This window comes from Palaemon carinicauda, chromosome 28 (genome assembly GCF_036898095.1).
Source record: "Palaemon carinicauda isolate YSFRI2023 chromosome 28, ASM3689809v2, whole genome shotgun sequence".
NCBI classification, from domain to species: Eukaryota; Metazoa; Arthropoda; class Malacostraca; order Decapoda; family Palaemonidae; genus Palaemon; species Palaemon carinicauda.
Genome location: NC_090752.1, coordinates 657,563 through 673,782, shown reverse-complemented (window position 1 = coordinate 673,782; position 16,220 = coordinate 657,563). Strand labels below are relative to the sequence as shown.

The 16,220-nt window shown below is 48.6% G+C and overlaps 1 long non-coding RNA gene across 1 annotated transcript in view; it reads left to right on the top strand.

The window, feature by feature from the left end:
* The first annotated feature begins 1,508 nt into the window (after window positions 1-1,508).
* The window catches only part of LOC137621414 (uncharacterized), a 69,765-nt gene continuing 55,053 nt past the window's right edge, over window positions 1,509-16,220 (top strand). The window contains exon 1 of the long non-coding RNA XR_011040207.1: window positions 1,509-1,625. This is a non-coding gene — a long non-coding RNA (uncharacterized lncRNA). The remainder of the gene's footprint in view (window positions 1,626-16,220) is intronic.

Below are 16,220 nucleotides of genomic sequence, written 5' to 3'. Positions count from 1 at the left end.
AGTAGAGCATGCATGTGTGCCCATAGGTCACCGAACTCTCGTGAGAGAGTACACGCGAACAGGCAATTGCTCATAAGTATAAGCATGTGATGTCTCTCGAAGTTATCATTATAATTCTCTTGAGAGAGAAAATTTCACTTTCTGAGAACAATACTATGCCCCTTGTTAGCTTGAGAGAGTGGCTCCGTGGGAGAGCAAATGACAATCTTGTCATGCTTCCAAGAAGTCAGCACACTGCGTCGAAGGAATCTCTTTTTTTGTCTTCTTAAGAGTAGAACTAGGTGAAGCCATTCCCGATGATGATATAGGGAATGGACTGGGAGGCGAAGCAGGCCATAACCACTTCGTTCCCTTACATAAAGATCTTGATTTGGAAGTTGATGGCTCCTTTGAAACCAGAGATCAGTGATGAACTGCACCTCCTGGCGGTTGAGCAAGGTGGATGTGTTCACGCCAAGTGCTTCTTACGATAGTGCGTTAGAAGACTAATGAAGAGGAGAAGCCTTTACCTTAGAAGGCTTGCAGAAGTTTCCCCTTCGACTGAAAGCCCTTCAGAAGTAAGGATGGCCATAACTTCCTGGGTTATTGTCCTTGTGTGTATCGTCACATGAAAGTACTGTACAGTAATATTTCTTTTTGGTTCACTGTGAGGAGAAAGAATACTTGCTTCTCTAGGGGAAGCAGGTAAAGCCATCATGCTCTGGTCTTGTCCTGAAGTTGAATTAATGCAGTATTGTCATCTTCCCCTCAGAGGAGGCTGACAGTGAAGAATCAGAAGCCAAAAGTACCAGAGGGAGAACAAAGAAGACCAGTGGATTTCTTAGACTTCAAAGGTAACCCTGAAGGCAAAGAATCTTTTTTCCCTTCTTTCTCCTCCTGCCACTAGGGGACGACCACTCCTAATATTCTTTGCAGATGGACAACTGTAAGCAGTAATGACCCCAACTTGCTCACGAAGGTTCTGCACTGCCAGTCGGAAACTCTTAGGCAAGACTGCATGCAAACACGTGGTTCTTTCATTTAACTCATTCACAGCAGTCAAACAATGTTGAAAATAAAAATGAAAATTAAAAGCTAAGTTTGGGACATTGAGCCCATGTCAGTACAGCTCGTTGGGTGAAGTCAAAGTGGCCACTCTGTAAGCCAACTACCTACTAGGAACTACCAACTCGTTATTAAATTTTAACAGCCAAGTTCCAGCTTTGCTAAAGTTATACTTCTATTAAAGGATGAGGGTTTGTAACCATGTAGGAACGACTTTATAGTCTTGATATTCAGAATTACAAAGTCATGCATGAAGGAACTGACCAGTGGTACAGTAATATGCAAAATGTCAGGATATGCTCTTTTGATTTTATATAAAGATGCATTTTTTTTTCTATGGTTCACTCTTTAGACTTTTATATTATTGTTTTTGTCTAATTCACTAGCATATTAATTATACTGTTTTATTTTAATGAAACCCATTCCTTTAAGGATTATTTTTCAAAGAAATTATTTTTTTTCAGGTGATCTAAAATACTGGAGTCTTATAGTCTTATAATGGAGAAATCCAATCCAGATGGATTACTTCCCTACCCACCATGAACTATCGTATGAAATTGAAAAGGAAAGTTTGCAGTAAGGTTAGTTCTGGCCAGTTTCAAGTTTGTATAAACCTAATTTGAAATTTATTTCTGTATATGAATAGAAAATTCCAAATCCAAATTAAATTAAGTTTGTTCCGTAACCGAAATACAAACCACGCTATTTACAAAGGGATATTACTTTTAGCGTAGCTGAAATGGCGAGCCATTAGAATTTAACGAGGGTGTATTACCCCCGCGCTAGTTAGCGGGGGGGTAGGGGAGTGGTAGCTAGCTACCCCTCCTCCCCCTCACACACAGGTGAATACTCACTTTCACTTTTGGCTCGGACTGTGACAGACGTCTCTGTCTTGGTCCTCGCTTGGCAGCCATTGTCTGTTTTGTCTTTACTTAATCGCTTACTTTTCTTTTACTCAATATATATGTAAACATGTTTTCATGTTTGTATATATATTTGAGTATAGAAATAAGTAAGTTTCCTTTTCAGATGTGTGTGTGTAGTGTACGATATCTACGTGGAGGCCTCGGCAGTTAGGCCACCACGGCCTAATTTTATGGGTTGCGATCGAGTTTGACTTCGGTCTTTCTCTCTCTCTCTCTCTTGAGGTCGTTCACCCTTTTACTATGTTTTACTACGCCCTTGTAGCTTCCTTCCCGTGTGGGTGGGGTTGCTACGCCGTACATTTTGTCTCAATTAGTTTATGAATCTAATTGTAGTTGTTAATTTTTCATCTTGTAGAACGATTCCTTTCGGGGTTTTCGTTTTTTTTTTTTCCTTAGTGTTCATTCATTTTTAAATTACATAATTACATAGTTACATAATTATAATTGTTATAATTCTGTTTTGGTTACAGCTCTCCTTCCGCGAGTGTAAGTGGTTGTGAGGGCACGTGCCTGTTGTGTAATTCTTGTTCCTTTTCCTCGGGATTCCTCTTCGGAGCCTTCCCGGGGGAATGAATGTGTACTAATATTATTTGTTTTATTTTTTTACAGTTACCGATCTAGTTCGTTTCTGTAATATAGCAACGGTGTGAGCTGTCTGGTTGAGTCCTGGGGATTCGGCTGTTGCTGCCTCCCCCCTTGTATTGTCGTCAGGGGCGTGTCTCCTTCTACTGGTAGTACTCCCGTGTCGACGGACAGCTCTCCAGTTCATTTTAGAACAGTCAGGAGGCTTGCCTCCTTGGGCGGATAACTTTCCTTCCGAGGGAAGTTTTTTCCTGTCCAGGCTTGAGCTTTTCCTCTTTTGGGGGGTTCTTCTCTTGCCTTTTTTTCGTGCGACTATGCTCTTGGTGCTGAGCGGTCGCACCTGCAGTTTCGCTCAAGGGGCTGGGCAACTGCAGGAGCTCCTCTTCGGAGGATTGCCCCTTTTAGGTCACTGGCTGACCAGTCTCTTCCACGAAGTGTTTCTCTTTCGTTCGCGAGAGAGTACACTCATAGAGACTCCTCTTCGGAGGTTTCTTCAGTTGCTGTTGGCCTCCCTCGCCGTAAGGCCTCGTCGTAAGGGCCTCTCATCCCCCTATAAGGGTGCTTGAGGCGCCTTTTTGAATCTCCGTTTGCAGCCTACAACTTCTTTTTCTCGATCTTCCGTCTTGGTGCAGATGGACAGCAGTCTAATCTCGTCTTCCGACGGGCAACGGTCTTCCCGACGGACAACGGTCTTCCCGACGGACAGCGGTCTTCCGACGGACATCAGTCTCCCGGCGGACAACGATCCCTTCGGGGCAAAGGGTTGCCCCCACGGGGGTTCTTCCCTTGCGTGTCAGGGTTTCCCTGCGCGCCCTTCTGTTCGTCAGCGCTCTCCTGTTCGTCAGCGCTTTCAAGATGATCTTCCCTGCGGTTCTTGTTACGTGCCCTGTGCGCCCACGTTCGCCCTCGCGATCTAGAACTTCGGTTCAGGTCGGGGTCAAGGACTCTTCTTCTTTGCGCAGGCTTCCACGCGTAGCCTTCTGCTCGTCAGCGATCATCAGCTCGTCAGCGATCATCAGCTCGTCAGCTATCATCAGCTCGCCAGCGATCGTCAGCTCGTCAGCGATCATCAGCTCGCCAGCGATCTCCGGATCGCCCACGTGTGTTACAGCTGGCACGCCAACGTTCTCCAACACTTCTGAAGGAACATGGTTCGCCAGCTACTAGCTCAACTGCGGATGCTGATCGCCATCGCGCGACCCTCAACTGCGGATGCTGATCGCCATCGCGCGACCCTCAACTGCGGATGCTGATCGCCATCGCGCAACCCTCAACTGCGGATGCTGATCGCACGACCCTGCATGATCGCCCGCTCCTGAACGATCGCCCTCATGCGGATGCTGATCACCATCGCACCCTTTCACGCGATCATTTACCTGCGCATGCTGCTCGCCATCGCACAACCCTGAACGATTGCCCGCTGACGCATGCTGCTCCTCATCGCACCACCCTGAACGATCGCCCTCCTGCAGATGCTGATCACCATCGCACCCTTTCACGCGATCATTCACCTGCGCATGCTGCTCGCCATCGCACAACCCTGAACGATTGCCCGCTTACGCATGCTGCTCCTCATCGCACAACCCTGAACGATCGCCCTCTTGCGGATGCTGATCACCATCGCACCCTTTCACGCGATCATTCACCTGCGCATGCTGCTCGCCATCGCACAACCCTGAACGATTGCCCGCTTACGCATGCTGCTCCTCATCGCACCACCCTGAACGATCGCCCTCCTGCAGATGCTGATCACCATCGCACCCTTTCACGCGATCATTCACCTGCGCATGCTGCTCGCCATCGCACAACCCTGAACGATTGCCTGCTTACGCATGCTGCTCCTCATCGCACAACCCTGAACGATCGCCCTCTTGCGGATGCTGATCACCATCGCACCCTTTCACGCGATCATTCACCTGCGCATGCTGCTCGCCATCGCACAACCCTGAACGATTGCCCGCTTACGCATGCTGCTCCTCATCGCACCACCCTGAACGATCGCCCTCCTGCAGATGCTGATCACCATCGCACCCTTTCACGCGATCATTCACCTGCGCATGCTGCTCGCCATCGCACAACCCTGCACGATTGCCCGCTTACGCATGCTGCTCCTCATCGCACAACCCTGAACGCTCGCCCTCTTGCGGATGCTGATCACCATCGCACCCTATCACGCGATCATTCACCTACACATGCTGCTCGCCATCGCTTACCGCCAGCGATCTTCTTCACCTACGCGGCAGCACGATCCCTCGGCGCGCCCGCGCGATCGCTCGCCTGCGCGCCCGCGCGATCGCTCGCCTGCGCGCCCGCGCGATCGCTCGCCTGCGCGCCCGCGCGATCGCTCGCCTGCGCGCCTGCGCGCCCGCGCGACCGCTCGCCTGCGCGCCCGCGCGACCATTCGCCTTTGCGCGACCGTTCGCCCTCGCGCGACCATAGTTCGCGGCGAATTCCACAGCCGGTGGTAGCAGCAGGGACGCGTGCTCCTAGGCGGCACTCGGGATCACCTCCATCCAAGCACAGGTTGGTAGTGCAGGACGAAGACAGGTCAGTACAGCATTCTTCCCACCTTCTTTTCAGGCAGGAACCGTCGTGTCCTCTCCAAAGGATCGCCCGATCCCTTTCACCTTAGTGAGGATTTCGGACTCTGTGTCCTTGGAGCAGCAGACATGGTTTGATCCGCTGGCACGGGCGTTAATGAGGGTTATGAAACCAGCACTCACCGGCCAGGGTAACAAACCAGCGGCTGTCTCTCCTACGCTGAAGAGAAAGAGAGGAGTGGACTTCGTGGTGACTTCCCCCAGGGCGAAGTTGGTTCCCAAGAGGTCGGTCTCGAGGGTCCCCTCTCCTGCACGAGTACTCTCTCCTTCTCCCGCCCTGGAAGGATTTTTGGCGGGGGGGCTTTCCGTTCAAGATTTCTCCATCGGACAAGGGATGACTGCTTACCTCTTCCTCTGGGAGCTTACCAGGTTCTTTCCCTCCTCGGTTACGGCCCGAGGTTTGGTTCAAGGAAGCTACAGGAAGATCAAGGGTACTTTCCTCCTCTCGAGCTCAGGCACCTTGGCCTTTCGTCGTTAAGTATCTACTTGCGGACAAGCTCGATGTTGTACCATCTGGACGCGCTGACTGAAGGCTTCCTTCGGGTGTCTCATCTGTGGAGGTCAACGACCTCAGACACCCTTCCATCCTTGAGAAGAGTTTTGTCTTTGCCCAAGGACAGAGACTTAGACATCTGCTGTGCGGAGTAAATCGACTTCCGGTTTCACTCCTCCAAGGCGCTTTCTTCCAGACTCTGCAGGGCTCCAGCTCCCTTTTCTTTCAACCACGTCGGCCTAAGTTATCGGCTACGACAACTGGGACAAGGTGTCCAATTGCAGTTTCCTCCTGTCAGGAACAGATGGCACGGAAGACTCCCCCGGGGGGGCATAGTCCTAAAAGGAGTTCACGAACTCTAGGATTGCAGGTTTTTTCGCTGGGAGGATGCTTAAGGTTACTCATCCGAATGACAGCTTCCCGATGCCCATTCCCGCACAATCTCTGTGAGTAGCCAAGGATATAGCGCCTGCCGTCTCTGTCAGCGAATTCAGTGTCTCTGAACCTCTATGCCATAGCATCAGCAGAGTTGCCCGGTTGGGCAGAATGATCCATACCTTAGGCGAAGGTCTTCCTTAGGATCATCGACGGCTTCACCCCCGGCCCCCTCAGTCGATCCTTTCTTGTAAGGAAGGATCTGAGAGGGGATGTCCATAGTCGACCTCTCAGCCCTGATCAAGTTTGTCGAACAAACTTCGGCCAGCGTAGACCAGCAGAATCGATCAGACTGGTAACGAGGCGACAGGACTCCTTTAACCCTGGATCGGAAGGACGGGTACTTTCAGTTTCCATTCCATCCATCTTCCAGGGTGCTCGTCGAATTCAGCCTAAACTGCAAGTATTCCTGCTTATGATGCAGTGTGGCTATCCCGCCGTGGCATAGCAGGTTTGTTTCCCCAGAGAACTCTCCCTGCCTTCCTCTTGGCCGCTCAGGTGCAGACTTCCGCCTCCTCTGCTGTTTGGAGGGCTGGTCAACTCCGGTAGGCTCGGGTTTCGACCTTCTTCAGCGCCGGGAAAAGCTTCCGAATGCTGACCATGAGTGTGGGCTCATGGTATTTTGCTTGGAGCCTTCTCTTCCTCTGCCTCAACATCTGGAGTATCTGGCCATGATATTGAGTCAACCGCCTTACCACGTTGGAAACCCCGCTTCTCGTCCGTCCAGCGAGGTTAAGCAACGTCGGTACTTGGATGGGTGACCACCTGGGGATGCCAGATTCTGTTACCACATCCTCCGAGCCTTCCTTTCGGTTGACTGTGGCAAGACTGAGGAGAGTCGCAGTACCTGTTCTCAGTCAAGCAGAGTTTTCAGCCCTACCTTGGAACGTTTCCTAGTTCTTCTTTCCTCATTGACCCGTTTATAGTCCGAACGGTCGCCTCAGGATAAGTTCCATGTGGGGCGATCCAAGTTCCGGTGGCTTCAGGCAATGTTTAACCGGACTCCCTGGCCCTATGGGACCAGCGGAACTATTAAACCTGCAATGGGTGTTGACCTATGGAGCCTCTTGATGGTAGTGGATATTCTCGTCCTTTCCCCACATTCTTGATGCGGTTCTCGGACTCGTCAAAGGAAAGGGGGGGGGGGGGGCGCATGTTCCGGTCCAGGCCTATGGTCAAGACCTGAAGGATACCTCTCCATCATTCAGGCAGGCTTAAGGGCCTTAGTCTGGCCCCTCTTCAGATCCTACCGCTCCTGCCAAGTCGCCCCGTTGCGTGTCGACTTCATGCTAACCAGCAGGGGACGCATTTTCACACCTTCACATCTTGCAGTAGAGATACCGGGATGATTGAGATTCTCTCAATTCCACCATCGGCTCTCTCATTCCAGGCAGGGGAATGTTTCTCTCAGACTATCCGAGCAGAGCCTCATAGAGAGAGTGTACCTAGGGGTCTTTGACCTTGGGTAACCAGCAAGTGCTGGTCTGGGGGACCTGATCGCGACAGCTTGGAACCTCAAGCTTCCGCTAGTTTTCCCCCCAGTCTCAGACCCCGAGACTCTGGCAAGATGCATTCCGGTGATGGTGGGACAACTTCGACGCCTGCGTCTTCCCTCCTTTTTGTCTGCGGACAATGGGTCTCAACAAAACCAGGTTGTCTGTCAACCTTTCAATGGGAGAGCTCCACTGGGACTATGCGCAGAACGGTTTCTGGACCCTCTGCTTCCCCTGACGGAACTCCCGGGAGAGCTTCTCCCACGGCGCAGACTACTCAAGCAACCACACTGCGACATCTCTCCCGAACCGGGGCGTCGCTTCGGCTTCATGCCTGGAGACACTACGCTTCCTCCTCTAGAAGAGACAACCCGCTACAGTCGCGGTACGGAGGTCGCGTCATCTGCGATAGTCATCCACAGGGGTCTCCCAGGCAAAGTGAAGAGTCTAAGGTGGTTGGTGCCGTGGGAGATATACCTCTTCCCGTGAGGCCTCTTCTCCAGCAATAACGGTCTTATTGCCTTTCGGCGGGAGGAAACTCCTTTCTGCTCTTGGCAATGAAGCCTGTCGCTCAGCCTTTCCCTGACCTTCAGGCTTAAAGGAATAACTTTTTCCTGCCCGCTGGATCTATCCTCGCTCATGCGAAGCTACGATCGTCCCTGCCCTAGTCGGAGGAAGACCTCCAACTTGGAGCATGGCTCGGACTTTTAGTCCTTTAAGAGATCTTCTCAAGACCCTTTTACGACAGGCCTCGGATTGTATTCCGCCTTGGGTCTTCTGCTCACTCTGGCCACGGCCAGTGTGTAAGTAATCTTCTTGGTCTCTTACTACTCCCCCCCTTTCTAAGGAAGAGGGGAAGGCAACATTCAGGCTCGCTCCTGAGTTGTTGGCTAGACTCAGAATCTGAGGGTCCCGACCCTTCGGTCCGATTCATTCAAGATTTTGAGTCTCCATTCTGTGTCTGATGTCCCAAGACCTTCTCTTTCTTGCCAGTACAGGAATCGAGAGGTTAGCGCTGGGAACAGCTGCAGTTTGGCCTCAGTTGCAGCCGATTTGGGAACACAAGGAGGACATGGGGGGAGAGTCACCAGTATACCTCTTCAGCCCGGACTCAAGGACATTCATCTCGACCTGTCTTCAGACCCTCCCCCGTCACGTCGCCCTACAGCACGATGTTGGATACATCGCAACGTCCCTCGCCTTCGAGTAATACTACTCTGTGACGCAGGTGCTACAAGCTGGAGTCTGGAAGCGTCTGATGACCTTCGCAGCCCGCTTCCTGCAGGGCGTGACCCACAGGAGTCTCGATACGTTTTCTATCGCTCTGTGGTGGCTACACAACAGCTGGTCTAACCTCAGGCTCCTTTTTGGACAGGTAGCAGAAGGTTGAGGGCATTGTTATCAGGTTTTAGTCTGCATGAACGAAAGAAGTATGTCTGGCCCTTACTTCTTTCTTCATCATCCCCTCTACGGGGAAGCAGCATCCTGGTCTCTGCATAGCTGACCTCGAACCTCTGCAGGTAAACCATGCTTCCTTGTGTTCCGAGTATTGAGTCAATACTGTCGCGTCCCCCATACCCTGACGAGGTGGTATTGGGAACGTCCTAACCCAGAGTTCCTTCTGGAACTCCAGGTCAACTGCCTAGGACGGGTCACACTTCTTCCTTCACACACAAGCTTACGTAGGCCACATGGTTCCTTGCGGTGCAAGGAACTTGTGAGGTGCAGGGACTCCTTTTCTCGAGTGCGACTCACTCGGATTCTGAGTCCCCGGGTAAAGCCAAAGCCAGTATGGCTGGGGACTTTCCACCCTTCCTAAGGGATAAGTCACCCTTTGTAAATAGCGTGGTTTGTATTTCGGTTACGGAACAAATGACAAATTCGAAGATAATTTGTATTTTTCCTAACCATACAAACCTTAGCTATTTACACATATTTGCCCGCCAGCCCTGTCCCCCAAGACAAGTCCTACCTCTAAGTGAAAGTGAGTATTCACCTGTGTGTGAGGGGGAGGAGGGGTAGCTAGCTACCACTCCCCTACCCCCCCGCTAACTAGCGCGGGGGTAATACACCCTCGTTAAATTCTAATGGCTCGCCATTTCAGCTACGCTAAAAGTAATAACCCTTTGTAAATAGCTAAGGTTTGTATGGTTAGGAAAAATACAAATTATCTTCGAATTTGTCATTTTATTGAATAAATCAGGTCTTTGTAAAAGCTTTAAATTCTGATACCGAAAAGGTGTTGAAAAATCTGACAAGTGCTTGGAAGGGCTTTTTGCTAAATGGCATTTGCTGTTGATTGAAATTTGGGCATTCATACAATATTATTTATGACAAAGGTATGGCTCACTGGTTCTTATTTCATTTGGTTTTATTTCTGAAAATAAAAACACAAGCCCCTCAAGTGGGCTTCCTTCATATTTTTTCTATTCCACAATTTTCAATATTTAACTTAGCCGGTGATTATAATAGCTGCAACTCTGTTGCTCGACAGAAAAACTCTACGGAAAAAATTCGCCAGCGATCGCTACACAGGTAGGGGGTGTACTCAACAGCGCCATCTGTCGTTCAGATACCCATTACTCATTGTAAACAAAGAACTCAATTTTCTCTCTGTCGGGCTACCGGCAAGACCTACTAATTCGCTGTTGCTAACTGGATTTGTTTTCACAACTATTTGGTGAAGTACACTATTCTAGTTTTGAGCTTTCGCTATGCAGGTGTTTTATCTTCATCTTAAAACTTGAACTCGTTTTGGATAGATTTAATTATGGTGTCAAAGAGAGTATGGACTTTCTTTCACTTTTAAATGGCCGACCCTTCCCTTAGACGGAAGTGTGTTTAGGCTTTTAGTAATTATCTTATCTCGTTATAGATTTTCCTATATATATTTTATATCTCTCCGCCTTTATTAGGCCTCTTCGATTAACTTTCCATTTTTTATAAACATATAAAAATAAATTTTAATGCTTTGTTTATATAGACCTTTCCTGAGAGTAGGCGGTCCTAACTTGGAAACCGAAGTTAATCAACATTGAGCCCTTTATATCGTCTTTAGCTTTTAAAGAGCTAAGGATTTAAAACTTTTTAAATGTAATATTTTATGAAAGAATTTCTTTGATAGTCTTCGTACTGTTTTCAAAGATGAACTAACGTTTAGTTTTTTATGCTACGCAGTTGTTGACGTTCAGGACGTTCAACATGCGCTCTATCGTTACGATAGAGAGAGAGTGTATCACGGTTTCACTTTGCAGTAAGAGTAAATCGATTCTGACGTTTTGTTCATTCTTTCTTAGCTTAAATGTTTTAAATTCTAATTTAAAGGAACTTTTTATTTGAATAACCTTTCAGTTTTTTCCTTTAGTCAAATAACATGTTATTTTGACGATATATAATTGGGCTCTTCTCTTAGGTGCGAAATCAAGAGAGAAAGAGAGAGAGAGATAGAGACGGAGGGAGAGAGAGGAGAGAAAACGTTCCGTTCAAGCGGGTAACGTTCTTCTCGTGTCACTCACGTCCCTAGTCGCTGTACGGGGAGGAAGGATAAAACGTTTTTAGGATTTTATTCTCGTCCCCAGGCTATGTGCGGTGAGAGATTGAAAACGTAGTTATATGAACTAGTGTTTAGTCTCTTTCCCAGCCACTGATTTTTCTTTTTATCTTAAAATATGTTTTCTGTTTTTTGCTGGTATTATGAGCTTGCATTATACAACTAATTTCGCAATTACTACCTTTTAATGAAGGGTAAAATTGCGTGTTTCAGGTAGAAATAAGTGCAAAACAGAAAATCGAAGTGATAAAGTGATATGCGCAAAGTGTTACAGTGTTGCGTCCGAGGCGCAAAGTGTTACAGTGTTGCGTCCGAGGGTTCGTCTGTTCGTGCCTGTCGTTCACCTAGTCCGGGACCTCTTACAAGCTCCCAAGCCCAGGGGAGAAGTAATGTCAAACGACTTATGGGTTCGAGAGGCCTTGACCAACGAACAGACGTTTTCCCTCTATGGTATCGGGTGTATCTTACCAAGATCTCCCCTACCATAAGACGAGAGAGACGTTGTTTCTCCTCGCCATCCGTAGGCTTTTCGCATAAGAAACCTGTCACAAGGTTTCGAAGCCCTTAAGCGAAAGTCAGTCCTTTCAGGACAGGTTCAGCGTCCTGGTTACAGCCATTAGGACAGCTCTGACCCTATGCAGTCATCGGATAACTGCTCGCCGCCTAACAAAAGCGTAACACAGACTCCGAGAGTCTTTTTTTTTGTAGGCAAAGTGTTGCGGTCACAGACGTTACCCTCGTCTATTACCACAACCATTTCCGTTGATCCTTAAGGGGTTGTATGGCAAAACATGCAGTATATGCTTGCCTCCCTTATGGAAGACTATTCTGCCGATTAGTCCGTTGAGTCTAGCCGTTTATCTCATCGATATCCTGGCTTTCAGCCAACCTAACGTTCCTTTGTGCTTACTGTTGACGTTGGCGTAGCTTAGTCACGTCAGTCAGGTTGTTTAGAACCACACTCGATGCGGTCACGTGTGGTTTTTCAGCCGCATTTGGACGTTAGGCCACTGGCTGATGCTCCTGTTGACGTTCAAGACGTTCAAGACGTTCACTAACAATCGGAGTTGACTTGTTTTGACGCTGTGCGTCAACCTCCGCATTCTAGAGTTGTTTTGACTGCTCAGTCTAGGCAGTCAAAGCAGTCTCGAGTGGACGCTGTGCGTCCTCACGCACCTGTTGTGGTTGACAGTTCAGTTGTTGACAGTTCACAGACTGTCAAGCAGTTACATGACGTTGCGTTCTGGTCCGCTACTAATGCACCAGTGAGAGACTCGGCTTTTATCGGACAAGGTTCCTGTAGATGAGGAAGTTGCTGTTCTCCCTCCTACTGATATTCCCTTGAGGACTCTGTCAGATGGAGAGGAGCCTAAAGCTGCTTAGCCTCCTATGGACTTTAATTAAATCATGATGATTTTTTTAAGGATCTTCGTCCGGATCTTTTTGTAACTGCTGCTCCTCGTTCGCCTAAACGTCAGAGCTTACACTAGGCCTAGCTACTTCGAAGCCGTTGTTTTTAAGCTAGTGCTCTCTCGCTCTCCTAGAGAGCGTTACGTTGGCTAGGCGACTGGTTTTTCACCAGGAGGAGTTTGGGGGATACAGCCTTTGCTTTCCCTTCTTTTAAACTGGTTTATAGAGCGAGAGTCTGATATGACACGAGAGAAGTTCTCGGCTTGGGAGTTCATGCCTCTGCCCAGATAGACTTCTCAATTCTGGTAGACTCTCCCTGGCGCCTAGCCAGGAGACGCTCCAAGTTGTTTACAGGTCAACTTCACAGCTGTTGTCGAGCTTTTGAAGTTTTGCTGTACTATTATGTCACGCATAACAAGGCTTTCAGGGATGGTAAACGGTTCCGCCTCAGTCGCTAACCCCGTCTGTTGCCACACCTGCTCCCGTAGACCCTAAATGGGCTTTGCTGCAAGACATGCAGTCCAAGCTTGCGTCCTTGATAGAGGATTTAAATGCGGAGAAGAACCTTCTGGCCAACAACCTTCCAACCGGTCGGTTGTGCGCCCTGTTGACGCTGAGGTAACCTTCTCGCGTCTGCCAGTTGAGGTGGTTCCTCCACCGATGCGACCCAGTGTGGGTTGCCAGCCGCACGTTGACATTAAGCGACGCTCGGAGGTGGTTGTTGACGTTCAGGACGTTCAAAACCAGCAGAGGTGACTTGTTTTGACGCAGTGCGTCAACCTCAGCAACCCGGTAGGGTGTTGACTGCACAACCCAGACGGTCTAGACAGTCTCGGGTTGACGCTGTGCTTCCTCGCGCACCCATGGTTGTTGACAGTTCACAGACTGTGCAGCAGTTCCATGATATTGCGTCCGGCTCCGTCACGCATCCACCAGTGCGACCGGATTCAGCGAGCCAGACGTTGCCCACTCCGTTGCCGTTTCCTCATCAGTTTCGGATGAGGAACCCTCTGATGAGGACGTTGCTGAACAACAAGACGATCAGCCCCCAGCCCTGCTATCCATCCAGAAGATGCTGAAGAAGGAACGCTGCTCAGTCAGGCTGTGGATGAGTCTGGTAGGGACACTGTCATCCGTGGATCAATTTGTGTCACTAGGAAGACTACACCTCCGTCCTCTTCAATACCATCTTGCTTTTCACTAGAAAAAGGACAAGACGCTAGAAGCGGTCTCGATCCCGGTTTCCGAAAAGATAAAGTCTTGTCTGACTTGGTGAAAGGACAATATCAACCTAAGAGAGGGTCTTCCCTGGCTGTTCAGACTCACAACCACGTTCTCTTCTCGGACGCATCGGACGTAGGCTGGGGTGCGACATTAGACGGTCTGGAATGCTCGGGGATATGGAACTCGAGTCAAAGGACAATGCATTTCAACTGCAAGGAGCTACTGGCAGTACGTCTGGCCTGGAAAAGCTTCAGGTCTCTCCTTCAAGGCAAAGTGGTGGAGGTGAACTCGGACAACACCACTGCTTTGGCGTACATCTCCAAGCAAGGAGGGACCTACTCTCTGACGTTGTACGAGATCGCCAATGGACCTCCTCACTGGTCAAAAGGTCTAAACATATCACTAGTAACGAGATTCATCCAAGGCAACTTGAATGTCATGGCAGATTGTCTCAGTCGGAAGGGACAAATAATTCCAACAATGGACCCTCCACAAGGATGTATGCAAGAGACTTTGGGCCACCTGGGGCCAGCCAACCATAGATCTCTTCGCAACCTCGATGACCAAGAGGCTCCCAATTTTTTGCTCACCAATCCCGGACCCAGCAGCAGTTCATATAGATGCCTTCCTCCTAGGATTGGTCACATCTAGATCTATATGCATTCCCTCCGTTCAAGATTGTCAACAAGGTACTGCAGAAGTTCGCCTCTCACGAAGGGACAAGGTTGACTCTAGTTGCTCCCCTCTGGCCCGCGAGAGAATGGTTCTCCGAGGTACTTCGATGGCTAGTAGACGTTCCCAGAACACTTCCCCTAAGGGTGGACCTTCTACGTCAGCCACACGTAAAGAAGGTACACCAAGGCCTCCACCGCTCTTCGTCTGACTGCCTTCAGACTATCGAAAGACTCTCGAGAGCTAGAGGCTTTTCGAAGGAGGCAGCCAGAGCGATTGCTAGAGCAAGGAGAACTCCACCCTTAGAGTCTACCAATCGAAGTGGGAAATCTTCCGAAACTGGTGCAAGTCAGTATCCGTATCCTCGACCAGTACCTCTGTAACTCAAATAGCTGACTTCCTCTTATATCTGAGGAAAGAACGATCTCTTTCAGCTCCCACTATCAAGGGTTACAGAAGCATGTTGGCATCAGTCTTCCGTCACCAGAGGCTTAGATCTTTCCAACAATAAAGATCTACAGGACCTCCTTAAGTCTTTTGAGACCACGAGGAGCGTCGTTTGGTTACACCTGGTTGAATTTAGACGTGGTACTAAGATTCCTTATGTCAGACAGGTTCGAGATGCTACAATCAGCCTCCCTGAAAGATCTCACCTTAAAGACTCTTTTCCTGGTATGCTTAGCCACAGCTAAAAGAGTCAGTGAGATTCATGCCTTCAGCAAGAACATCGGATTCTCATCTGAAACGGCTACATGTTCTCTACAACTTGGTTTTTCTAGCCAAAAACGAGCTGCCTTCTCGACCTTGGCCAAAATCGTTCGATATTCCAAGCTTATCGTATGGTTGGAAATGAACTAGAAAGAGTCTTATGCCCGATAAGAGCTCTTAAGTTCTATTTAAAACGAACTAAACCTTTACGAGGCCCGTCTGAAGCTTTATGGTGGTCCAGTTAAGAAACCATCTTTGCCTATGTCAAAGAATGCTTTATCCTATTTTATCAGACTGTTAATACGGAGAAGCTCATTCCCATCTGAATGAGGAAGACCAAGCTTTGCTGAAGGTAAGGGCACACGAAGTGTAGAGCTGTCGCAACTTCCGTGGCCTTTAAACAAAATAGATCTCTGCGAAGTATAATCGATGCAACCTATTGGAAAAGCAAGTCAGTGTTCGCGTCTTTTTATCTTAAGGATGTCCAGTCTCTTTACGAGAACTGCTACACTCTGGGACCATTCGTAGCAGCGAGTGCAGTAGTGGGTGAGGGCTCAACCACTACAATTCCCTAATTCCATAACCTTTTTAATCTTTCTCTTGAATGTTTTTATTGTTGTTTTTGGGTTGTCCGGAAGGGCTAAGAAGCCTTTCGCATCCTGGTTGATTTGGCGGGTGGTCAAAGTTATTTCTTGAGAAGCGCCTAGATTAGAGGTTTTGATGAGGTCCTGTTGTATGGGTTGCAACCCTTGATACTTCAGCTCCTAGGGGTCGCTCAGCATCCTAAGAGGATCGCGAGACTCCGTAAGGAAGACGTACTTAAAAAGGCAGAGTAATTGTTCAAGTCGACTTCCTTACCAGGTACCTTATTTATTTTGTTTAGTTATTTTGATAACTTCTAAAATGAATAAAAATTCTTAGCTCATATGATGTAAACATATTTTGCTGGTCTCTACCCACCCCCCTGGGTGTGAATCAGCCATTATAATCACCGGCTAAGTTAAATATTGAAAAATTTTATTTTGATAATAAAATAAATTTTTGAATATACTTACCCGGGTGATTATAAATTAAGGGACCCTC